Source organism: Schistocerca gregaria, chromosome 1 (assembly GCF_023897955.1).
Source record: "Schistocerca gregaria isolate iqSchGreg1 chromosome 1, iqSchGreg1.2, whole genome shotgun sequence".
Lineage (NCBI taxonomy): Eukaryota > Metazoa > Arthropoda > Insecta > Orthoptera > Acrididae > Schistocerca > Schistocerca gregaria.
Window position 1 is genome coordinate 250,612,891 of NC_064920.1, and position 27,542 is coordinate 250,640,432.

General features: G+C 43.5%; 1 protein-coding gene across 2 annotated transcripts in view; it reads right to left on the reverse strand.

Annotated features, from left to right (window-relative positions):
* LOC126339239 (uncharacterized) overlaps nt 1-27,542 on the reverse strand; it is a 192,641-nt gene that overhangs the window by 42,753 nt on the left and 122,346 nt on the right. Inside the window, exon 1 of one of the 2 annotated variants that reach the window (XR_007565103.1) lies at nt 13,647-13,733. The exons of the other annotated variant lie outside the window; for it this stretch is intronic. The gene's annotated coding sequence lies outside the window, so the exon portion shown is untranslated. Of the gene's footprint in view, nt 1-13,646; nt 13,734-27,542 lie in introns of those variants that run through there. 2 annotated transcript variants of the gene reach the window in all.

Genomic DNA, 27,542 nt, shown 5'->3' on the forward strand with positions numbered 1-27,542 from the left:
GATCCCTTCTTCTAGTCAGGTTGCACCCCAAATTTCTTTTCTCCCAAAATCTATTCAGATCTTCAGTATTACACTCAGCTTATAGAGCAGTCAAAACAGCCTTCCGCGAAATTAAAAGCAACGATGCATAAAAAGTTCTCGGTTTACTTGCAGCGTCAAATTTGGATAAAATCCCAAGCTTTCGATGACTACCTCCGTCATCTTCGTCAGGGGTAAAACCGTCAGTTAAGAGTGCAACAGGAATTCCACTGTCAATTGCAGAAGAGAGAGGGGGTGGGTGGTAAGAGTATATTGAAGGTCTCTTTCAGGAGGAAGACTGGTATGATGACGTGATCGAAGAAGAAACAGGAGTGGATATTAGATATAGGAAACCCATTATTAGAATCAGAAATTAAGAGAGCTTTCGAACTCCTAAGAGCGGTGTGCTGACCACACGCCCCTCCTATTCGTATCCTCAACTGAGGATGACACGGCGGTCGGATGGTCCCGATGGGCCACCTGTGGCCTGAAGACGGAGTGCTTTTGGAAGATCGAATAAGGCAGAAGGGATAGTTAACAGTCCATCAGAATTTCTAAAATCTGTGTCAACAAAACGACTTTTCACGTTGATGTGTAGAATGTATGAGTCTGGTGGTATATCATATGACTTTCGGGAAAAAGCATCGACCCAATTCCCAAGGTTAAGCACCCAAGTTGCTTGCAAAAAGAAAGGAAATCAAAATTGAAAATGTGCTCGATGACGATCAGTTTGACTTTAGGAAAGGTAATGGCACCAGAGAGGCAATTCTCACGTTGTGGTCGATAATGGAATCAAGACTAAAAATAATCAAGACACTTTCATAGGAAATGTCAAGCTGGAAAAAGTGCTCGACAATGTAAAATGGTGCAAGATGTTCGAAATTTTGAGAAATATTGGGATAAGTTATACGGGAAGGCATGGAATATACGACATCTACAAGAGTCAAGAGGGAAAAAGAGTCTAAGATAGGGATTTACTTTTTCGTCCGTGCTGCTGAATCTATACATCAAAGAAGCTATGGCAGAAATAAAAGAAAGGTTCAAGAGTGGAATTAAAATTTGAGGTGAAAGGATATCAATGATAAGATTCGCAGATGACATTGCTATTCTCAGCGAAAGTGAAGAAGAATATCAAGATGTGTTGAACTGAATGAACCTTTCAGAATACGGATTGAGAGTAAATCGAAGAAAGACGAAAGTGATTAGAAGTAGCGGAAATGAGAACAACAAGAAACTTAACATCAGAATGGGGGATCACGAAGTGGCCGAAGTTCACGAAGTGGACGAAGTTAAGGAAGTCTGCTACCTAGGCATCAAAATAACCCATGACGGAATGCATTTTTTGCCATAGCTAGTCTGCTTTTTATGATCTCCTTGCTCCATCCGTCATTCGTTATTTTATTGCCTAGATAGCAGAATTCCTTAACTTCATCGACTTCGTGACCATCAATCCTGATGTTAAGTTTCTCGTTGTTCTCATTTCTATTACTTCTCATTACCTTCGTCTTTCTTCGATTTACTCTCAGTCCATACTGTATACTCATTAGACGGTTCATTTCGTTCAGCCGATCATGTAATCCTTCTTCATATTCACTCAGGATAGCAATGTCATCAGCGAATCGTACCATTGATATCCTTTCATCTTGAATTTTAATTCCACTCCTGAACCTTTCTTTTATTTCCATCATTGCTTACCCGATGTACAGATTAAACAGTAGGGGCTACATACTTTCCTTACACCCTTTTTAATACGAGCACTTCGTTCTTGGTCGCCCACTCATATTATTGCACCATTTTACATTGTCGAACGCTTTTTCCAGGTCGACAAATCCTATGGACGTGCTTTCATTTTTCTTTAGTCCATTCCATTACTAACCGCAACGTCAGAATTTCCTCTCTTGTGACTTTACTTACCCTAAAGCCAAACTGATAGTCATCTAGTGCATCCTCAATTTTCTTTTCCATTCTTCTGTATACTATTCTTGTAAGCAACTTGCATGTCTGTTAAGCTTATTGTGCGATAATTCTCGCACTTGTCTGCTCTTGCCGTCTTCGGAACTGTGTGGATGATGCTTTTCCGAAAGTCAGATGGTATGTCGCCAGACTCATATATTCTACACTCCAACATGAATAGTCGTTTTGTTGCCACTTCCCCAAAAGTTTTAGAAATTTCTGATGGAATTTTATCTATCCCTTCTGCCTTATGTGACCTTAAGTCCTCCAAAGCTCATTTAAACTGAATCCCCTATCTCTTCTACATCGACTCCTGTTTCTTCTTCTATCACATCAGATAAATCTCCCCCCTCATAGAGGCTTTCAATGTATTCTTTCCATCTACCCGCTCTCTCCTCTTCATTTAACAGTGGAACTCCCGTTGCACTCTTAATGTTACCACACCTGCTTTTAACGTCACCGAAGTTTGTTTTGACTTTCCTGCACGCCAAGTCTGTCTTGCGACAATCATTTCTTTTTCTATGTCTTCAAATTTTTTCCGGCAGCCATTTCGTCTCAGCTTCTCTGCACTTCCTATATACACTCCTGGAAATTGAAATAAGAACACCGTGAATTCATTGTCCCAGGAAGGGGAAACTTTATTGACACATTCCTGGGGTCAGATACATCACATGATCACACTGACAGAACCACAGGCACATAGACACAGGCAACAGAGCATGCATAATGTCGGCACTAGTACAGTGTATATCCACCTTTCGCAACAATGCAGGCTGCTATTCTCCCATGGAGACGATCGTAGAGATGCTGGATGTAGTCCTGTGGAACGGCTTGCCATGCCATTTCCACCTGGCGCCTCAGTTGGACCAGCGTTCGTGCTGGACGTGCAGACCGCGTGAGACGACGCTTCATCCAGTCCCAAACATGCTCAATGGGGGACAGATCCGGAGATCTTGCTGCCCAGGATAGTTGACTTACGCCTTCTAGAGCACGGGATACATGCGGACGTGCATTGTCCTGTTGGAACAGCAAGTTCCCTTGCCGGTCTAGGAATGGTAGAACGATGAGTTCGATGACGGTTTGGATGTACCGTGCACTATTCAGTGTCCCCGCGACGATCACCAGAGGTGTACTGCCAGTGTAGGAGATCGCTCCTCACACCATGATGCCGGGTGTTGGCCCTGTATGCCTCGGTCGTATGCAGTCCTGATTGTGGCGCTCACCTGCACGGCGCCAAACACGCATACGACCATCATTGGCACCAAGGCAGAAGCGACTCTCATCGCTGAAGAGGACACGTCTCCATTCGTCCCTCCATTCACGCCTGTCGCGACACCACTGGAGGCGCGCTGCACGATGTTGGGGCGTGAGCGGAAGACGGCCTAACGGTGTGCGGGACCGTAGCCCAGCTTCATGGAGACGGTTGCGAATGGTCCTCGCCGATACCCCAGGAGCAATAGTGTCCCTAATTTGCTGGGAAGTGGCGGTGCGGTCCCCTACGGCACTGCGTAGGATCCTACGGTCTTGGCGTGCATCCGTGCGTCGCTGCTGTCCGGTCACAGGTCGACGGACACGTGCACCTTCCGCCGACCACTGGCGACAACATCGATGTACTGTGGAGACCTCACGCCCCACGTGTTGAGCAATTCGGCGGTACGTCCAGCCGGCCTCCCGCATGCCCACTATACGCCCTCGCTCAAAGTCCGTCAACTGCACATACGGTTCACGTCCACGCTGTCGCGGCATGCTACCAGTGTTAAAGACTGCGATGGAGCTCCGTATGCCATGGCAAACTGGCTGACACTGACGGCGACGGTGCACAAATGCTGCGCAGCTAGCGCCATTCGACGGCCAACACCGCGGTTCCTGGTGTGTCCTCTGTGCCGTGCGTGTGATCATTGCTTGTACAGGCCTCTCGCAGTGTCCAGAGCAAGTATGGTGGGTCTGACACACCGGTGTCAATGTGTTCTTTTTTCCATTTCCAGGAGTGTATTTCATTCCTCAGCGACTTGTATTTCTGTATTTCTGAGTTTCTCGCAACGTTTTTGTACTTCCTCCTTTCATCAGTCAACTGAAGCATTTCTTCGTTTACCCATGGTTTCTTCGCAGTTATCAACTTCTATGATGGCCCCTTTTTTTTAGAGATGTCAATTCCTCTTCAACTGTACTGCCTACTGAGCTATTCGTTATTGCTGTATCTATAGCCTTAGAGAACTTCAACCGTATCTCATCCTACTTTAATACTTATGTATCCCCCTTCTTTGCGTATTGATTCTTCCTGACTAATGTCTTAAACTTCAGCCTAGTCTTCATCACTGCTATATTGTTATCTGAGTCTATATCTGATCCTGTGTACGCCTTACAATCCAGTAACTGATTTCGGAATCTCTGTCTGACCATAATGTAATCAGCAATATGTGTCCAAAATTATTTCAGATACCTTAACGCCGTTATCAGGCGGCACTACGAAACACTGAATTTTATGTGATTTACGTTGCCCGATTTTAAACATGGGGAACTGAATCCGACAAGACAGTGTGCTAATCGCCGCTATGATTTACGTTGCCCGATTTTAAACATGGAGAACTGAATTCGACAAGTCAGTGTGCTAATCGCCGCTATGATGACGCGAGCTTAGCTCAAGTGGGCTACGGCCGTGGATCTGAGAGACTCGCCGCGCCGTGTATTTAAGTAGATGACTTTCGCAGAGGCAAATATTTGTGCATACAGGCTGGAGCCTGTTAACAGCTCGCTTAAATCCTGCACGCTTTTTTTGCCCTTCGTTGCTGCTACAGTTCCTCAAAGAGGACACACAGGGAATGGTAGCATAATTCTGCAAGGCAAAGTTTCTAACTTTTTAAGAACTTTAGAGAGATAATTTCACTAGTGTCTAAAAGTTAGAGGAGAAAATGGAAAGAGAAAAGCTCAGAAGTAACCTGTAAATGACCAACAAGTTATCCCCCACAAATTGAAATTGTGCTATCTGTAGTGGCAATGAGCATTTCTTGCTTCAAATATGAAAATATTTCAAAGATAAATGAAAGTTTGCATTACTTCCATAATGTCTCAGTTGCGTTTGCATTTTCGTAGTGGGCAGAGCATATTCTCGCACAAGGAACACCTTGAATGCAAAATCGAAAAAGGTCAATGATGTTTACGGCGTTCGACGCCGCCCAAATTGTCCACCATGCAACCACAATATTGGCTGCTAATGGCAACCCCACCGTGGCAATGAGAAGTAATAGAAATGAGAACAACGAGAAACTTAACATCAGGATTGATGGTCACGGAGTCGATGAGGTTAAGGAATTCTGCTATGTAGGCAATAAAATAACGAATGACGGATAGAGCAAGGAGGTCATCAAAAGCAGACTAGCTATGGAAAAAAAGGCATTCCTGGCCAAGAGAAGTCTACTAATATCAAATAACGGCCTTGATGTGAGGAAGAAATTTCCGAGAATGTACGTGTGGAGTAGAACATTGTATGGTAGTGAAACGTGGACTGTGGGAAAACCGGAACAGAAGAGAATCGATGCATTTGAGATGTAGTGCTACAGACGAATGCTGAAAATTAGGTGGACTGACAAGTTAAGGAATGAGGAGGTTCTACGCAGAATCGGAGAGGAAAGGAATATGTGGAAAACACTGATAAGGGGAAGCGACAGGATGATAGGACATCTGTTATGACATGAAGGAATGACTTAGTACTAGAGGGAGCTGAAGAGGGCAAAAACTGGAGAGGAAGACAGAGATTGGAATACATTCAGCAAAAAATTGAGGACGTAGGTTGCAAGTGCTACTCTGAGATGAAGAGGTTAGCACAGGAGAGGAGTTCGTGGCGGGCCGTATCAAACCAGTCAGAAGACGGATGGAAAAAAAAATGCTGAAAATTACAACGACGCCAATGTTTATGTTTTTGTTGCAACATTTTTTCGTTGCGCAGACGGAACTTATTTTAACTGGTGGTAAAGCACTACCTCCAAGTTTTGAGTACAAATTATGAACATAAGAGGGCTGAGTTCGGAGTCTTGAGGTAATCCTTTCGGAGAGAATGCATAGTCTCTACCACTTTGTCTTCATATCTGACGAAGACACAAAAACGTCGTGATGTCATGCACGCATTTGAGAGGCAGATCTGTTGTCTAAGTCTGTTGAACTCTGGCTATAAATTAATGCACGAATAATTATTAACAGACTACAAAGAACAGCTGACGCCCTCTTACTGCATGGACAAAATAGTTTTAGGAAAGAATTATCATGTAGTGACGACATTATAATAGGGCGGCAGATAACTGAAAAGAGACAAGAACGTAATTTGGAGACTCATATTGCATTTATAGATTATGAAAAAGCCTTGGACATAGAGAATAGGTATGTAGAATACAACGGAAAGACGAGGTTATCCTAAACATTTAATACTAGTGGTAAAAATGTATAGTTAAATAACGATGTTTTCACTAACAAAAAATGTTCAAATGTGTGTGAAATCTTATGGGACTCAACTGCTAAGGTCATCAGTCCCTAAGCTTACACACTACTTAACCTAAATTATCCTGAGGACAAACACACACACCCATACCCGAGGGAGGAATCGAACCTCCACCGGGATCAGCCGCACAGTCCATGACTGCAGCGCCTGAGACCGCTCGGCTAAACTCGCTCGGCTTTCATTAACACAGGCAACGAGAGAATAGGGCGAAAGCAGTTAACAGAGGAGTAGGCTAAGGCTGCAGTCTCTTACCCACTTTATTTAATATGTACATTCTGAGACAAGAAAACAACGCACCACGAAGGAATTGACCGAATGGGTCGGAAACCAGTAGAAGTGATGTTCGTGTAGAGACAAACAAAAGATTATAATTTCGGAAAAATTGGATGATATACTCAAGAGAAAGAGCTTCACAAATTGAGCAAGTCAATAACGCGTTGGTCCACCTCTGCCCCGTATGCAAGCAGTTATTCGGCTTGGCATCATTTATAGAGTTGTTCGGTGCCCTCCTGAGGGATGTCGTGCCAAATCCTGTCCAATTGGAGCGTTAGATCGTCAAAATCCTGAGATGGATGGAGGGTCCTGCCCATAATGGTTCATAAGTTCTAAAGCAGTAGAAACTCTCGCCGTGTGCGCGCGGGCATTATCTTACTGAAATGTAATCCCAGAATGGAATGCCATGAAGGGCAACAAAAAGGGGCGTAGAATACTGTTGACGCACTGCTGTGCTTGTAGGTATGCTGCGGATGACAATGAAATGGATTTTGCTGTGAAACCATCACTCCTGGTTGTCGGGCAGTATCGCTGGCGACAGTCAGGTTGCTATGTCAGGGAGTTTCCATAAACGTCTTCCGCCTGGAATCTTATTGACTGGAGTAGAACTGTCTGCAGTGATGAGTCCCGCTTCAAACTGAGCCCCAATGACCCACGAAGGAGTGTTTGGAGACGCCCGGACAGCGGTCTAAGCTGGCAATGGCGGTGACATATACATTGTAATCAAAGAAACAAGCCATCCTTTTCTGTGAAGTGCTTCGCGAACGGTCCGCTTTTGTACGTTTCAGTTCATTTTGGAACTCCCAATCAGCGGACTGCGGCTTAATTTCCGGTTCACATTTTTGGCTTTCTAACCAATAATGGGACTAGGCTGCAAGCAACTGAATAATGGGCCCACCACCCGCCCCCTCTTGACAAATCGCATCAGCGCTGTTGGAGAAAATGCTTATTCCATGGAACAATGTGGATTCTGCAGTGGCTACAGCACAATTGACCATATACATATCCTGCGTGAAGAAGGCAGCCAAGCCAAGGAATGTGAAATGCCACTATGCACAACTTTTATAAATTTTGAAAAGACATTTGATTCTACCAGATACACTGCAGTTGTGCAGGCATTGACGAACAAGGCCTGGCGAGAAGGTACATAAAGATATTACCTAACAGCTATGATGTCTCGATGGCTTCTGTCAGCATGAATTTTCCATTGGAAGAGGAGAACAGTGTGATCTTGTAGTCATGAAATTATTTAAACAATAATTGAAATTTGGGTTTTAAATACGGCTGTGGTAGCCGAGCGGTTCTAGGCGCTACAGTCTGGAACCGCGCGACCGCTACGGTCGCAGGTTCGAATCCTGCCTCGGGCATGGATGTGTGCGATGTCCTTAGATTAGTTAGGTTTAAGTAGTTCTAATTTCTAGGGGACTGATGACCTCAGAAGTTAAGTCCCATAGTGCTCGGAGGCATTTTTTTGGGTTTTAAATGTTTCAAAAGAAACCTTCGGATAGCTCAGATAGATTTATAATTAAAAAGATCTGAAAAGAAGTGAAATACAAGCAATAACATGAGATCAGTATGTTGCGGGAAAGGCGAACGCTATAATATGGAATCGGCATGAAATATCGCACGAAGGAATGACGAATGATGGACAAAGAACGTACTAGAGTGGAGCCTCATTGAAAGACGAAGAGCACAGGGTTAACCACCCGAACGCCTCACAAAAGAAAGCGAATCAGCCAGAAGAAATGGTCGGATATAAGTGTCACTTCATACATGCACTAACCATGTGCGGGCTCGTAAATAATTGCTTCCCCACTTCCCCACTCTTTCTTCACCTACCCCCTTTCAGCCCCCTTTCCCTACACATTTCCATAACCCTCTAGGATTCCCTCCCATTCCCGTCTTCCCTTCCCTCATCACTTCCCTTCCCCCCTTTCCCCCTCCTTTATTCTCCCCTCCCCCATGGTCCTCCCTTTGCCCCCCGCCTGGCCTCTCCCCCAGGTTTTTTGATTTATTGTTCCATGCTGCGTACAATAATTTTTTGTATGACTTGGCTTGGACGGATTAGTGATTGATATCTATAGGGTATAAATCAGAAGATCGTCGAGTACAGTGGGGTAGCACATAATGACAGTCTAGGAGGATTACAAATGTTTGTTACTATTACGTTTTTCCATACATGTAACTTATATTAGTGAAATGTGCCATATTTGTGTATATGAATCAGGTGTAAAGATTTACCTTTGTGATTCTTACAGTACATAATATGCTTCTTAAATTGTGTAAAAAATTTTCATGAGACTAATATCGAAATATTTAAGTATATCGCCAGTTAATACGCAAGTCACAAGGGTTCCGCGGCGCCTCAGTTTAGACCACATGAGGTCATCGGCATGGCGTGTAGTTTCAACTTTGCTGGTGCTAAGGATGCGGTACTTTTACCTTTTAGTTATCTGACAATCCATCTGCAAGCATTCTGGTCTATAAATGATAAACCGTGCGGAGTTTTTTAATGTATTTGTACTTTGTTCTCAAAGTGTCGACGAACCTGTATTTGAACATGTACGCAAAGCTATCTAAAAGTTTTTGTAAGATTTTGGTCATCTCAAAATATGATTGTATCTTGTGCATATTACCTAGTTTCTTTTCATATAGTGTAATGCCAATCTGAAGATGACAGCAGTATTCTGTCGGAACTAGTAATTGGAATAAAGATCTTAAAGACAAGCGATCGTGGCTTTCACAAAAAATGTGTAAATGATTTCAGTTCTCTGTGAGAAATAAAGCGGTCACCAGAGTACACTGATGTGATTCGTGATTATTGTTGTTACCAGGCCTAATAGCGTATATAATGGGGGTGAAAAGCGTCAGATGTTAGTAGTCACAGTGAAGAACATGGAGATGCTGCATGCTCGTGTGAAACAGCGGTATCAGCACCTCACAGAGTTTGCGAGCGGCTCCATTGTGGGTCGCTATTTGGCTGGCTGGTCGAATCGTGCAATATACATATTTTCGGGGCATTGGGATGTGGTAATGACGCAGTGCTCGTCTGCGATGGAACGTGACGGCAGCCATATTCGTCGTCGAAAGTTCCAGTCGACCACATCTGGTGTCTTTGAATAAAAGTTTCATTTCCGTTGGTTTCACTGCGTATTTCCTACACTGATCTTCTGTACTATACTGTCGTAGTTCTTCCCACATATATGGTCCAAGTTTCATCGATCTATGTTATTTGACAATGACACATCATGCAAAAGTTACTTTCATCTATAAGTTTTGCGTACCAACGTACAAGGAAGATAAATAGCTCAAAATATACATATACACAGAATATGTAAGTATGCTTTTATGAGGCTAAGACAGCTGGTCGACTGTGGCTTTCATGAAGGAATCAGCCCGTTGTTTTCCTGTAATGATTTAGCGCCACTCTTCCGCGACTTGCTCGAAATATGAATGGACATCACCTTTAAGATGTAGAAACATGCCAACCAACTTTCGTTTATGTCACACAACACCTTCTCGGTGTTGCGATTTTTTTCCGTCAGGGTACTTACTACATTCAGTAAGAGCGACCAGTTATAATATTTTAAGTACATTGTTAGAGACAGCGAGATTTGCACAAAACATAGTCTGCAAAGCAGGTGCTCAAATCGACCTCCCTGTGTCTCCAAACGTTTAACAACTCAATGAATCACTCTCCCCTGGATTTATCGCTCTTAACGGAACAAATCGACAGTTGTAAAGGTAATTTACGGAGGACACCAAGGAAGCGTGATAGTGCTCTCATTGTTTACAATGTACTCGTATATAAATGATTTAGTAGAAAGCGTGGGAAGCTCTATACGAGTAAGACAGTTCGCAGATGATGTCTGTAAGCACGTAGCAGCTACAGAACACAGCCTCGATTTACGGAGGGCTGATGAATGGTGCAGGCTCTAGCAATTGACCCTGAACATAAATAAATGTAACGTATTGCGGACGTATAGGAAACGAAATCCAGTACTGTACTACTACAATGTCGATGACAAATTTCTGGAAACAACTTTCACCGTAAAATGCCTGGAGTAGCTACCAGCAGCGGCCTTAAGTGGAAGCGGATAGTAGGAAAAGCAGAAACCAGACTGAGATTTATAGGAAGAGTCTTAAGAAAATATTCCTCCTACAGGAAGGAAGAGGGTTACCAGACACTGTTCATGAATCTGGGATCCTTGTAAGACTGATAGAAGAGGTAGAGAAGATTCAACCAAGAGCGGCGCGTTTCGTCACGAGATGTATAGACACCGCGAAAACGTTATAGAGATCCTCAACAAATTTCAATGGCAGACGCTGTAACAGCGGTTTCGTTTTGAAATTTCGAGAGAGCACTTTGTGGGAAGAGTCGGACGACCTATTACTGCCTCTCACATACGTCTCGCGAAATAACCAAGACGAGAAAAATCGACATTAGAGCTAATAGAGAGGCTTACCGGCTATCATCTGGTTCAGATGGCAGTTATAAGAGTCGAGGGAGATGAAAGAGAAGCAGTGGTTGGGAAGGGGATAAGACAGGGTTGTAGCCTCTCCCCGATGTTATTCAATCTGTATAATGAGCAAGCAGTAAAGACAACAAAAGAAACATTTTGGAGTAGGTATTAAAATCCATGGAGAAGAAATAAAAACTTTGAGGTTCGCCGATGACATTGTAATTCCGACAGAGACAGTGAAGGACCTGAAGAGTAGTTGAATGGAATGGACAATGTCTTGCCAGGAGGATATAAGGTGAACATCAACAAAAGCAAAACGAGGATAATGGAATGTAGTCGAATTAAGACGGGTGATGCTGAGGGAATTAGATTAGGAAATGAGACAGTTAAAGTAGTAAAGGAGTTTTGCTATTTGGGGAGCAAAATAACTGATGAAGTAGAGAGGATATAAAACGTAGACTGGCAATGGCAAGAAAAGGGTTTGTGAAGAAGAGAAATTTGTTAACTTTGAGTATAAATTTAAGTGTCAGGAAGACCTTTCTGAATGTATATGTATGGAGTGTAGCCATGTACGGAAGTGAAACATGGACGATAAATAGTTTGGACAAAAAGAGAATAGAAGCTTTCGAAATGTGGTGCTACAGAAGAATGAAGGAATCAGCCTGTTGTTTTCCTGTAATGATTTAGCGCCACTCTCCCGCGACTTGCTTGAGATTTGAATGGACGTCACCTTTCAGATGTAGAAACAAGCCAACCAACTTTCGTTTATGTCACACAACACCTTCTCGGTGTTGCGATTTTTTTCCGTCAGTGTACTTACTACATTCAGTAAGAGCGACCAGTGCATCGTACAGTGTATATTGTACATTGTTAGAGACAGCGAGATTTGCACAAAACATAGTCTGCAGAGCAGGTGCTCAAATCGACCTCCCTGTATCTCCAAACGTTTAACAACTCAATGAATCACTCTCCCCTGGACTTATCGCTCTTAACGGAACAAATCGACAGTTGTAAAGGTAATTTACGGAGGACACCAAGGAAGCGTGATAGTGCTCTCATTGTTTACAATGTACTCGTAGATAATTTAGGTTAAGTAGTGTGTAAGCTTGGGGACTGATGACCTTAGCATTAGATGGGTAGATCACATAACTAATGAGGAGGTATTGAACAGAATGGGGGAGAAGAGGAGTTTGTGGCACAACTTGACTGGAAGAAGCGGTCGGTTGGTAGGACATATTTTGAGGCATCAAGGGATCACCAATTTAGTATTGGAAGGCAGCGTGGAGGGTAAAAATGGTAGAGGGAGACCAAGAGGTGAATACACTAAGCAGATTCAGAAGGATTTAGGTTGTAGTAGGTACTGGGAGATGAAGAAGGTTGCACAGGATAGAGTAGCATGGAGAGCTGCATCAAACCAGTCTCAGGACTGAAGACCACCACCACCACAACAACAACAACAACAACAACACTGGCTGTCATTCGTTCCAGTAGCCAAACAAATAGGGAAGGAGGGATCAAGTTAGTGGTACCATTAGTATCCTCTACCACACACCGTTAGGTCTCTTCCGGAGTACAATGTAGATGTAGAGAGAAGTGGAATAATGAAAACGGCCGCGCGGGATTAGCCGAGCGGTCTCCGGCGCTGCAGTGATGTACTGTGCGGCTAATCTCGGCGGAGGTTCGAGTCTTCCGTCGGGCATGGGTGTGTGTGTTTCTCCTTAGGATAATTTACGTTAAGTAGTGTGTACGTTTAGGGACTGATGACCTTAGCAGTTAAGTCACACAAGATTTCACACACAATTGAACATTTTTGAATGAAAACGATTGTACTCATATTTCCGTATTAGTAGTAAAAAAAAAAAAATGGTTCAAATGGCTCTGAGCACTATGGGACTCAACTGCTGTGGTCATTAGTCCCCTAGAACTTAGAACTACTTAAACCTAACTAACCTAAGGACATCACACACATCCATGCCCGAGGCAGGATTCGAACCTGCGACCGTAGCAGTCGCACGGTTCCGGACTGCGCGCCTAGAACTGCGAGACCACCGCGGCCGGCATTAGTAGTAAATAATTGCCCGTCTTTTGTATAAGACCTGCTGTAATTGCTGTATAACGGTTAATCATCCAGAATCATAACATGCAGTCTATAATTTGGAAACTAGAAATAATTACACCTAAATCCAGAATAGAACGCAGGAACTCGAGTACTCTGAAGTATAACTTTATCCTGTGCGTTAACTGCTGTACCCACTGCAGCAGTGTTGCCAAAGTGCTTTACTTTGACGTCCATCTTCTGTTGAAAATACGCACGGTACGGAATTTTGAAAGAGACATTTTGTACTGTTGGCATGGAAAGAATCGCGCCGTTTCGATCACCCTGTATAAAGCACGCACCACGCTTGTCGTGTGTTACGCTTCGCGCTTAGCGCCGCTGCGTGCGCACTCACCGTTGGCTAGCTGCTCCACCCCCATGCTGCCTGGTCAGAGACACGCCGGAGACTGCGCCGTACGCACGGCGGAACAGTGCGCTACGTCATGCCACGGCCGTTGCTTGCCGCCAAAACGTCGACCCTCGCGCCCGTTGCAGCTGGAGGCGTGACCGCCGTACCGGCTGCCGCCTGTCAAACCCGGGTGGCTCTCGCGCGAGATAGCGTCATGCTTAGGACTCCATAGAGTAAATATTTCTGGAGTGAGCATCGCATGCTGCGCATGTTGTCAACATTAAACCAGTATTGTCATGTGTTTTCGGGACTTCGCTGTCCGTGTGTGCTTTTCGCAGAGTTTGAAGTTTCTCATATCAAAAGTTTTTGTTGTGCTGTTGATAGTGTAATAGCGGTGGTGAATTACTGTTGCTGCTATGGATGGAAAGAAAAATATCAGAAAGGAGGGGTAGTAACTTTTCATCAGTACACACCATGTAGCTCTAATTACAGTTATCATATTACTAAGGGACACTGTATATGTTTAAAAATTTCGAGACGCTCTATAATTAAGACTTGATTCTGTAGACCTATTTGTTTTACGATTTTATGACTATGTAATAGATATTACGGGTCGTACAAAAGCTTGCAAACAATAGCTTCCTCTCGTAAATTTGCTAGTGGAAAAGAAAAGGGAATGGTTAGTTGTTTCAGCAAATACTATTCTCCATGCATTTATCAGCGACTTGTCGGTTACGTATATAGATTTGAAAGACGGGAGACAGATAAATTCAACAGAGTGGGAGCATGTAATTGTCTTCGTATAATATGTGTGTCTAAACCTTTTTGTTTACTATAAAGTTACAGTAGGAGACCATGTTAAGTGTGTCTAGGAAATGGAGAATGATTATGTGTGATTTATATTTTAGTTTCCTGAAGGATGAACTACGAGCAGTGTGGCTCCAGAAAATGAGGAGTAATTTTGTCCCCACAAAATATTCCAAAGTACGTTCAAAACACTTTGAAGATGAATGTTTAGACACAGAAAAAATTTGGACGTATGTGGCTGAAGGTAGTTGCTATATCAGCTATTTTTAATTTTCCACAGCACCTACTACCAAAAGTGCCCACACGAAATCCACCTGTAAAACGAAATTTGTCAGGTTCGTGTATACAACTTGTGGTTATCATATTTGCTACTTTCTTTCACTGAGAAATATTTATTTAATAAATTGGGAGCAAGTACGTAAGATGCGTTAAATAAATACTTGAAAGTGTCACCAGTAAGAAAAATTGTGCTTTGGGCCGCAGAAACGAGAAAATAAATACGCAGAAATAGCAGAAAAAAGGATGAATTAACAGGTTTATAATCGCTAATGTGTGGCAAATTCGGTGTTTTTCGGACACTTGCAAAAGTACTAGCGTACTGTCAAGTCGTTTTGCAAGACTATCACTTCAAAAATGTACGTCAGGCTCTGTAATACTATAAAGTGCCTTATCATACCACACAACTAGCAAAAATCAAGTGCATCTGAACTGTGACACCTATCGCAAAGAAGCAGAATGCAATATCACTTGCCCTTAAAAGTTACGTAGCTGGTTTATTCCCGGTATCAGATGGATACTGCTAAAATATCTGCGCAACATATATAAATAATCCACGACACGTACGAAAAGAATCCGTCTGTACTACGGATGTAGTGACATTCTAAATATACAGGGAGCTATACGGACAAACACACAACGTCCCGAGAGCACGTGACCAGGCCGGCAATGTATGTTGACAACACACGATCTGTTCTGCGCATGTGAATGCTCACTCCAGAGATATTTACTCTATGTTAGGACTCTATACTCAAAACTACTTAGCTACCGACGCTTTGGCAGGAGCACTTGGAGACGCGAAGGGGAGTTGCCACGTAACTCTTACCTAATAATAAGAGCGGTATTCATCGGAGCCAACAAGAGAAAACCATCGCCACCGAAAGAGAATTCTCTCTGGTGTAAATGGCGGGTGGACGTAAGCGAATTGGATTCTGACGTGTTCGGTTCGCATCACTGGTTCTGCCGGTTTTCGGTTTTTTAGCCAACCATCAAACAAAGCTAGAGTCCCCTCCGCTTTGCGATATGTAGCAGCAGGCAACATTCGTCTGGTGTCTTGTTAGCGAACTACGAGGGTTATTCGGAAGGTAAGCAGCGATTGGTCGCGAAATGGAAAATACGGCGAAAATCTGATGAAGCTTTGCACAGATGCGTTGGGCACTGTGTCTAGTACGCCCATCGATCCCATCGTGTCGCTCTTTTCAGTTCTGAACTCAGAGTGAGAACGTAAAAATGGCTAGAAATTAGCGTCTCCCGACAAGTATGAGGGTCTGGCGAAAGATTTCGCCTGAATCTATGCAACCCATATAACATAACTGTCATGCGGTTCGTTCTACACGACAAGTCTCGGCCGCTCTCAGCAGGGGCAATGAGGATGCTCCTGCAGTGTTTCCAATGAGAAGTGCTTGATCACCCACAATACAGCCCGTAATTGGCTAGCCTTGAGGTTTATTTATGCTCAAATGAACCGCTGGCTATGAAGACAATATTTCGACACAGACAACGAGCTGCCGTGCAGAGTAGAAAATTGTCGAAAAGCACTGGCGGCTGTCTTCTATAACGAGGCAATTGAAAAGTTGGTACAACTCTACCGCAGATATCTAAGTCTGAGCGACGACCGTGTAGAGAAGCAACTGGAAGGTGTAGCCAACCGTTGCAAATAAAACAGTTTTGATTTCCACTGTGGTTTCCATTTCGCGACCTATCGTTCCTTGCTTTCCGAACAGCCCTTGTACTTTTGTTATTGACGTGAGTTGCGTGAGCGATGGAATGGTCTGAAGAGAATGTAACGTTGGTGATATAGCATCTATACGTATTACAAAAACGTATATATATATATATATATATATATATATATATATATATATATATATATATGTGTGTGTGTGTGTGTGTGTGTGTGTGTTCCACATCTTCTCCTAAAACCGAACTTAGTGGACATAGCTCTTACTGTTAGGCTCTGGGCATAAGAACAACCTACTTATCATAGTTCAGGCGACATGACGTCTTAAATAAGGGGGTACGTGAAAAACTGCCGCCTTATTACTTTTTTGCTACTAACTCTCTTCACAACATATTTCGCAGACAGTATCTACATATGTCACTGAATGCACCTACACAAATATGTCATTCTATGACATATAATTTAGGAGATATGACGGCATAAACACTGAGACGCGTGGAAAAACGCTACATCGTGCATGAAGTTTTAATATGTTTATTCCTTACTACTAATACACTCCTACAGGTGAGTCAACTTCACGAAATCCTTGACACTTGGCAGCGTTTTTGACAACTTTCAATTGCGAAGCGCAAACTGCTATAGCCGAAAACAATAGCCGTCTATAGAACTATGAAGATGCGTTGCCATAGAGGTGTTTAGAAAATAGCTCCTAGACAAGTATCAAGACATATTGTTTACAATTAACTTAGGAGTTAAATAAATGTTAGAGGGAGTTTGTATTGTGCATATTATGTTTCTTAATTTGAATACTCCACTTACACATGTGTAAATTATGTCTATTTCTTTGTACGAGTGTTCATAATTTCAAATGTGTTTCCACGAATACATGGAAATGAATTTGTTTCGGTATTGCACTACAAGCACATTTTATATTTTGTTTCCGTTTCTAATAGAAATATGGGAAAATGGGTGCCCGGGAAATGCCAGGTTTGTTAATTAAGACAGAAATAATTCATGCTTGTGGGATCCAAGACATGGACGGGAAAAGAGATTGGATTGGTAGAAAATTGCCGAACAACTCAAAGGTCCAACTGGCTACGCGAGATAGACGATAGTTTCATTAGCAGATAATGGAGGGACTGAACACATTTCATTAAAAAAGGGTAGCACAGTAAATTTCCTTGCAAGTAAACAAGTACGAATATGTATCTATTATGGTGATTAAAATTAAAAATGCACGAAAGATCTGACTATTCTCGTAGCTTACGTCCATGTTAGCTGCAACGGCTGATATACCATTATTATGTTAGAGATTCGTGATGTAATAGCCGAATAAATAAAAATCCTATGCCCGCGATCACACCCCCTGCCCTTCAACAAACTACATAACAGGTTTTATCGAATAGCCTTATGTCACAGGCTGTATTACATATTTCGTTAACCATATTTTATTGACGTTATCTTTCTTATATGTACTTCACTAAAATACTTGAAGGGGTTCGCACATGTCACTGCAGACATCACGAATCAGCTGTTGAGATGTGAAATAGTTACTAACGTAGATGGTTCTGGTTGCTAATAACAGAGTGTAAATGCTAGCCTTTCCTCAGGTTTTGTTGGTTGTTGGTAATTAGCGTTCTGCTTTTAAATTTCCTCTTCAGTTGTAGTGAGAAGCCAGCGAAAAGCGTTAACCGTTTCTTGTCCAAAGTTTTAGATTGACGCTAAGGAAAGCTGGAGCTGCAGTTCAGTGTTAAGTGCTCTACTTCCCCATATTTCACCCTTTCTTACAAATTCAGAAACTCACATTCGTACGCCATTTTGCTTGCTTAATCAAAAACAGCTCGCTCGCTATGCAAAATAATTCTCTCTGAATACCAAAGCCTTACATCGTGGTTGTGACTGGTGTTGCATCGAGTGAAACCTGTGTGATGGTTGTTACCGCTAAAAAACAATAACACAGCGTTCTGAGTGTTGGTACGGAGTGCTCGTTGTCAAAAATGTTCAAATGTGTGTGAAATCTTATGGGACTTAACAGCTAAGGTCAGCAGCCCCTAAGCTTACACACTACTTAACCTAAATTACCCTAAGGACAAACATACACACACATGCCCGAGGGAGGGCTCGAACCTCCGCCGGGATCAGCCGCACAGTCCATGACTGCAGCGCCTTAGACCGCTTTTTCTTTTTTTTTAAATCTCATTTTGTTCGCTTTCGATCGTTGCATTGGCTCGGGGCGGACGCCGTAAGACATCCGTTTCAGTTCGTTGTTGATCGGTGAACTCAGTTTTTTTATTAAAGAGGGCAGCTCACTCTCTGACCGAACACGCTGAGCTACCGTGCCGGCTCAGCGATAGAAAAGTCATCACAAGAACTAAGTATTTCACGTCGGCATTCTCTGGAGACTGCCGACTGCTCGGCTAATCCTGCGCGGCTGTGCTCGTTGTCTTCTGTTGTCTCGGTTCCCTCCAGCGTAAATGCTCGTTCATCAGTAGAAGCGACTGGTTGTAAACACTGAGGATTTATCTGCGAATGTCCATTCGGTTCCGTTCGCTTGCATTCGCTTTATAAATCATTCAGCTCGCTCAAACACGCAAACCATGTAACGTACGAAGATGGAATTGACATCATTGTGTTCTGGAAGGGATGCATTATGTTTTCGTTTTGGTTTTATTTACAGCACAAATGATTAAGACAATACACTGAAACTTTACGAAAATGCTTTTCCCGATGACGTTACAGAATTTTCGATGTGTGGTAAGTTCTTTCGCTGGTGAATTTAAGTGAACACATTATGCAAACGAAATCTTAAGAATATGCTTTCATCTGCTCCTAACCGGTACACCACTGGAGATCTCTAATATGAAATAATTAGAGTTAAATGTGACGTATAATTGAATTGTTATCATGCTAAAGGGACTAAGTAACAAAATGTACTTTCTAGGTTATTCAGATTAAGCTCTATTCAAGTAATGCGAACATAAATATGCATTAATTACACATTAACACTTGCTCATTGACTTAAGGAAAACAAGTTATCACTTGGCATGATCCAAAAATAATAAATAAGCACTGACTTTTCTAAATAAATTTACACTGGAATGCTAAACTGGCTAAGTGCACCATACGAATTTGTAATATTTATACTTCTAGTGTCCATTTAACTGTTGATTCTTGGCACAGTTCACGGTAAAACTGTTTGTTCACCTAAGGTAGGTATTCAATCGTACTTCTAATGTCTCTTTTCTACTCTGAAGACACTCCTTCTGCATCAGTGATCTCACTAAATGTAATCGTTTTGAAATCTTCACTACACCACCATTTTTTCAATATTCTTATCATTTTCCATCCCCTTGTTTCACCAAATGCCTTTCTTTATCTCAGTTACTCCAAGGTGTGGTGATTTTAATCCATTATATTAATCCTTTTATTAACCTTAGTTGTGTTAATGATCGTATCGGCTGGTTGCTGAAAGTCCATAAAATAACTACCTTTCATCTGAACAACTTTAAAAAGTTGCTTATCGCGAGCTGTTGCTATGATGTTCATTACATGATATCATTTACCACTCTCTTAAGTCATGTTCACGATTTCTTTTAGATTTATCTGTTTTACTCTTAGCTCCTTTGCCGAATTATTCATACTGTTTTCACTCTCGATTGTATCACCAATGAAAATACATAAACGACAGGCTACAAAACGGCAGGAGCAAGCGGAAGCTATGTCCAGTAACTCGTGAAATACACCCTCCACCTGCTCCATTTAGAACGAAGAAGTCATAGGAGTTAACTCTCCTGCCATCTACTGGCCTTCGTAGCATCTACATCAGCCGTCATTGGAGATAGCCCTCGTAGTACGTAAAAGCACTATTCACATACTACCTAAGGAAGTAGAGAACACAGTTATGCAAAACTGGCGCTTACCCCTTCAGTTCTCGGCTCACGCGTCAAAAGCGGTCACTTGTTTGGTTACATTACGAGAAACAAATAGCTAGCTTTGTAATTAACCGGTTATTACACTTTCTCATCAAACTTTATACTTACTTGTAACCAAGGGCTCTCATGTGATAGTTTGTAGCGGTGTTCAAAACAAACTTCGGATCGATGTCAGCTTTACCTTTCCTTTTTTTTTTACGACTACTCCTGTCGTTACACTCGTAGCTGTCACAAATGCTTGAAGTGACAATCTCACTGTCGTTTTATAATGGCATGATCATTTCATCTACAGAATTTTCTAAAATAGCTTCATTCTGCCATGCTTCATGCTTTTTCCGTGACGTTAGGAGGTTTGTGGACGACTTCCTTCGTAGGTGGTCTTCCTATGGTTAGCACTACGAAGGAAAATAGTGTGTCTCTGCTGCCAAAGTAAGCTATAATTTGGCCCCATACAGCTCTGGTGGATTGAAATGACGGTGATAAGATGACAGCTGAACGATTGCACGCCCTTATGTTTTCGCCAGCTCGTCGATTTCGCATGTGGGAAACCGTAATTTGTGGATATAATTTTTTTTTTGGGGGGGGGGGGGGGGGGTGGCACTGGTGTCTTACCAAGCATCTGACTTATCTGATGTGGCCCGCCACGAATTCCTCTCCCGTGTGAACCTCTTAACCTCATCCTCTCAGGTTAACGCTTACATCCAATATCCTCAATTATCTGTTAGGATGTATTCCAATCTCAGCCTACACCTAGAGTTTTTATTGCCAACTCCCTAACTCCCTCTAGTACAAAGGAAATTATTCCCTGAAGTCTGAACACATGTTCTATCACTCTTTCCCTTCTTCTTGTTAATGTTTAACACATATTTCTATCCACCCAATATGTGCAGATAACCTCGTCATTCCTTATTTTATCAGTCCACATACAAGGGGCGTTCAGTTGAAAAACGCGGTTTTTGTTGTGGGACATCGTGGAGTATTCCTGTTTCAGCACTAATCATGAAGCTGCGATAGATAGCGGCGCTATATGTAGCCATCGAAATGGAGTCTGTAACGGAGGTGCCTTCCAAGAGAGAGCTGTCATTGAATTTCTTTTGCGGAAAACCGGAGCATCGTAGATATTCAGAGGCGTCTGCAGAATGCCTACGGAGACCTGGCAGTAAACAAAAGCACGGCGAGTCGTTGGGCGGGGCTGGTTGATTTGGGGGGAGGGGGACCAAACAACGAGGTCATAGGTCTCTTCGGACGAGGGAAGGATATCGGCCGTGCTCTTTCAAAGGAACCATTGCGGCATTTTTCTGAAGCGATTTAGGGAATTCATGGAAAACCTGAAATCGGATGGCCGGACGCGCATTTCAACGATCGTCCTCCCGAATACGACTCCACTGTGCTAGCCACTGCGCCACCTCGTTCGGTTTGGGTGGTGCGCCAGTCTTCATCGCAACAAGGTCGCGCAAACCTGTCCGATCTCCTGCGTGCTGACCGGACGCACACAGCTGAAGGAAATTGAAGGAACGGCTTCAGCGTGTTCGTCGCCACAAAAATGCAAAAGAACTTCTCCTTTTCCGTGACAACGCGAGGTCTAGCACATGTCCGTGCACCGGAGAGAAGCTCACAGAACTTCATTGGGCTCCTCTTCTTCATCCATCCGGATCTCGCACCTTCTGGCTTCTGTTTGGCCTAAAGAAGCACGCACTCTTCCAGAAGCAGAACGTGGATGATGGGGAAGTTATTGATGTAGCAAGAAGTTGGCTCCGACATCGACCAACAGAGTGATACCATGCGGGCATACAAGCCCTCCCAGTAAGGTGGCGTAAAGCCGTCGCATTGAACGGAGATTATGTTGAAAAATGGAGTTTTGTAGCCAAAAAAGTTGGGGAATAATACGGTGTAATGGAATCCTGAATAAAATCAAACTGCTTTCAGAAAAACAGTGTCCCTCGCACATGTGAAATTGTAGTCCAACATTATTACATCGCTTGTTAGACGTTTCTGGCTTTCTCTGCTTCATGATTCGTTCATTAAAAACTTACTGTCGTATTTATTTAAATTTGACTCCTCATTTAATAGCGTTGAGAGTCTTAGCCCTCTCACTAGTAAGCTTCTTTCAGTCTAACATAGGAAACACGAACCAGGACCTTTGTACGCAGCTTCTAAGCAGGGACTTCTGTAGAAGATACCCGGTGGGTGGACAATTAAAAGCTGTGTTCAGCCTTGATGCGGCAGAGGACAACTTGGCCCCTCGGGTGGTTTGCATTCACAGTACAAGTGTGGATAGGCGCATCCTATTAGCAGTAATATAAAGGAGGGAATATGCAGGACGCTACTTGCATCTAGCATTGACTCTTGTTTCCATCTGGCGGCAATGGTGAATTAGTTTCAAACAAATCTGTGCTCCCTATTACATTGGTTTTGCCGTAGGAGGAAAATTCACAGTGTGGTCTTACAGTTGCGTGATTCGAAGTGGTAAATAAATGGGAGCAATTTGTTGAAGACAAAATTAAGAGCAGTTCCCGTATTCCATCACTGTCATTTAATTGATTCGATACAGCATAGATTTCTGTACAGAAACCAATTTCAAACATGGGTTTGCGTTAGAAAGAAATTGACCGTAATAACCTGATCAAGCCAGGACGTACCGACGGGGCGGCGAGATAGGTTCCCACCAATGGTGCAGGCACTGAGTGGATCCAAAACCAGACGAGAGAAAGAAGAAGAGAGATCAAGACGGTTTAGGAATCAACCGAAAGAGGTAAGTGAGTTCTTCTGCGCCAAGTGTTCCTATCTTCTGCCTTTGAGAAGAAGCCTTGCCCTCGCTCCACTACTATAAAAACACTCTGTTGTCACGGTGTCATTTCATCCAAGAAGCATCATAAAGAAACTAACGTTACTGCACAGACGTCTAACATAGTTCATGTGTCAACAATAAGCTTGGTTCACCCAGATATCTCATACACTGCATGTTCATGGTCAATAATAGTGTTCTTGCTGCTACTTCGCTGGAGAGTTATAGGATCACAAAGGTCGGGAAAATTATGCTAGTTGGATGAAAGTTTCCGAATCTCAAACGGTTCAAATGGATCTGAGCACTATGGGACTTAACTTCTGAGGCCATCAGTCCCCTAGAACTTAGAACTATTTAAACGTAACTAACCTAAGGGCATCACACACACCCATGCACGAGGCAGGATTCGAACCTGCGACCGAGGCTGTCGCGCGGTTCCAGACTGTAGCGCCTAGAACCGCTCGGCCATCTTGGCCGGCCTTCCAAATCTCCATTTCTGATGAATGAACATTGCAAGAATAGGCAGCAAGGGAAATGTAATTCATTCGCACCTCCATCCAGTACTTTTGTTGCTCCCAAGTTCCAACTGGTGCGATCTGCTCTGTAAATAAAAAAAGTTCGAGAATAAGTCTACTGCGGCTGATTAATGATACACTGGTGTGCAAAACTTAAGGACCAAAGTAATTTCCACATGATGCATCACTGCCAAGTATAGGTCCATAGTTCTTAAAAGGATGTGTGATCACCACAGACGACAGTGCACGCTCTGAAACGCTTTCCCGTGCTGGTCAAAAAGGTTGGTAAGTAGTTTTTGTGATAGCTTTGACAAACTTCATCTCTACTATCACGTGAATTCCAGACCATGCCCACTTTCCACGGTATTTAGACCGCTCTTCGACGTCGAACTCATCAGTCGGCAAGACTCAGCACAACCAGGAGCACCTCCGAAGCTTTGGACGAAACGTCAGGGATAGGAGAGTTCCATGGACCACAGCCATACAACCCAGAAGAATTTTCGGCAAGGTGTTTAAGACCTGAAGATTACACCAAAGACTATTGAAACCGGTTCTCTTGAATAAAAAGTATTTTGGCGCTCTTGGCTCTTGAATGGTTCTGTTCCCAGGTCGGTCTGCCGCTGTGGTTGCCCCGGTTGCTACCCGCAGTGGGGCTGAGCCCTCGCCTGTGGTTGATTGGGAGGTTGTTCCAAGGCCTGGCAGGCAGCAAAAGGCGTCCCCGGAGGCTGATCAGAAAGCCTCCCCGGTGCGTCTGACAAACCGGTTTCAGGCACTGTCTCTGGCTGAGCCAGATGCAGCTGCCTGCCCTGTTTCAGAGGATCATTCTCAGCCTTCAAGGTCCGGGCAATCGCAGAGGGTGGGCTTACTGGTAGTTGGGAGCTCCAATGTTAGGCGCGTAATGGGGCCCCTTAGGGATACGGCGGCTAAGGAGGGGAAGAAATCCAGTGTGCACTCCGTGTGCATTCCGGGAGGAGTCATTCCTGTTGTGGAAAGGGTCCTTCTGGAAGCCATGAAGAGGACAGGGTGCAGCCAGCTGCAGGTGGTGGCACATGTCGGCACTAATTACGTGTGTCGCTTTGGATCTGACGAAATTCTCTCTGGATTCCAGCGGCTATCTGATTTCGTGAAGGCTGCCGGTCTTGCTTACGACATGAAGGCAGAGCTCACCATCTGCAGCATCGTCGACAGAACCGACTGCGGACCTTTGGTGCGGAGCCGGACGGAGGGTCTGAATCAGAGGCTCAGACGGTTTTGCGACCGTGTTGGCTGCAAATTCCTTGACTTGCGCCATAGGGTGGTGGGGTTTCGGGTTCCGCTGAATAGGTCAGGAGTTCACTACACTCAGCTGGCGGCTACACGGGTAGCGGAGGCTGTGTGGCGTGGACTGGGAGGTTTTTTTAGGTTAGAAGGCCTCGGGAAAGTACAGGGTGGGCTGCAATGTCAAAGGGTGCATGGCAAATACAGGACGTGCTTGGATCAAGGAACAGTCGGAATTATAGTTGTAAATTGTTGTAGTTGCGCTGGAAAAGTACCTGAGATTCAAGCGCTAATAGAAAGCACAGAAGTTGATATCGTTATAGGTACAGAAAGCTGCAGAAATTTTTACGAAGTCTCAGGCGGTGTTCAGGAAAGATAGATTAGGCAGAATTGGTGGTGTAGTGTTTGTGTCTGTCAGTAGTGGTTTATCTTGTAGTGAAGTCGAGGTAGATACTCCGTGCGAATTGGTATGGGTGGAGGTTATACTTAACAGCCGAATTAAGTTAATAATTGGCTCCTTCTACCGACCCCCAGACTCCGATGATACAGTTGCGGAACAGTTCAGAGAAAGTTTGAGTCTCGTAACAAATAGATACCCCACTCATACGGTTATAGTTGGTGGGGACTTCAACGTACACTCGGTATGTTGGCAAAAATACTTGTTCAAAACCGGTGGTAGGCAGAAAACATCTTCCGAGATTGTCCTAAATGCTTTCTCCGAAAATTATTTCGAGCAGTTAGTCCACGAACCCACGCGAATTGTAAATGGTTGCGAAAACACACTTGACCTCTTAGCCACAAACAATCCAGAGCTGATAGAGAGCATCATGACTGATACAGGAATTAGTGATCACAAGGTCGTTGTAGCTAGGTTCAATACAGTTTCTTCCAAATCCATCAGAAACAAACGCAAAATAATTTTATTTAAAAAAGCGGATAAAGTGTCACTAGAAGCCTTCCTAAAAGACAATTTCCATTCCTTCCGAACTGACTATGCAAATGTAGACGAGATGTGGCTCAAATTCAAAGATATAGTAGCAACAGCAATTGAGAGATTCATACCTCATAAATTGGTAAGAGATGGAACGGATCCCCCGTGGTACACAAAAAAGGTCCGAACGCTGTTGCAGAAGAAACGGAAAAAGCATGCGAAGTTCAGAAGAACGCGAAATCTCGAAGATGGGCTAAAATTTACAGACGCGCGAAATTTGGCACGGACTTCGATGCGAGATGCCTTCAATAGGTTCCACAACGAAACAGTGTCTCGAAATTTGGTAGAAAATCCGAAGAAATTCTGGTCGTATGCAAAGTACACAAGCGGCAAGACGCATTCAATACCTGCGCTGCGCAGTGCCGATGGTACTGTTACGGACGACTGTGCTGCTAAAGCGGAGTTATTGAAAGCAGTTTTCCGAAATTGCTTCACCAGGGAAGACGAATGGAATATTCCAGAATTTGAAACACAAACATCTGCTAGCATGAGTTTCTTAGAAGTAGATATCTTAGGGGTTGCGAAGCAGCTCAAATCGCTTGATACGGGCAAGTCTTCAGGTCCAGATTGTATACCGATTAAGTTCCTTTCAGATTACGCTGATACTATAGCTCCCTACTTAGCACTCATATACAACCGCTCGCTCACCGATAGATCTGTACCTACAGATTGGAAAATTGCTCAGGTCGCACCAGTGTTTAAGAAGGGTAGTAGGAGTAATCCATTTAACTACCGACCTATATCATTGACGTCAGTTTGCAGTAGGGTTCTGGAGCATATACAGTATTCAAACATTATGAATCACCTCGAAGGGAACGATCTATTGACACGTAATCAGCATGGCTTCAGAAAACATCGCTCTTGTGCAACGCAGCTAGCTCTTTATTTGCACGAAGTAATGGCCGCTATCGACAGGGGATCTCAAGATTTCCGGAAAGCTTTTGACACCGTTCCTCACAAGCGACTTCTAATCAAGCTGCAGACCTATGGGATATCGTCTCAGTTGTGCGACTGGATTCGTGATTTCCTGTCAGGAAGATCACAGTTCGTAGTAATAGACGGCAAACCATCGAGTAAAACTGAAGTGATATCAGGTGTTCCCCAGGGAAGCGTCCTGGGACCTCTGCTGTTCCTGATCTATATAAATGACCTGGGTGACAATCTGAACAGTTCTCTTAGATTGTTCGCAGATGATGCTGTAATTTACCGTCTAGTAAGGTCATCCGAAGACCAGTATCAGTTGCAAAGCGATTTAGAAAAGATTGCTGTATGGTGTGTCAGGTGGCAGTTGACGCTAAATAACGAAAAGTGTGAGATGATCCACATGAGTTCCAAAAGAAATCCGTTGGAATTCGAATACTCGATAAATAGTACAATTCTCAAGGCTGTCAATTCAACTAAGTACCTGGGTGTTAAAATTACGAACAACTTCAGTTGGAAGGACCACATAGATAATATTGTGGGGAAGGCGAGTCAAAGGTTGAGTTTCATTGGCAGGACACTTAGAAGATGCAACAAGTCCACTAAAGAGACAGCTTACACTACACTCATTCGTCCTCTGTTAGAATATTGCTGCGTGGTGTGGGATCCTTACCAGGTGGGATTGACGGAGGACATCGAAAGGGTGCAAAAAAGGGCAGCTCGTTTCGTATTATCAC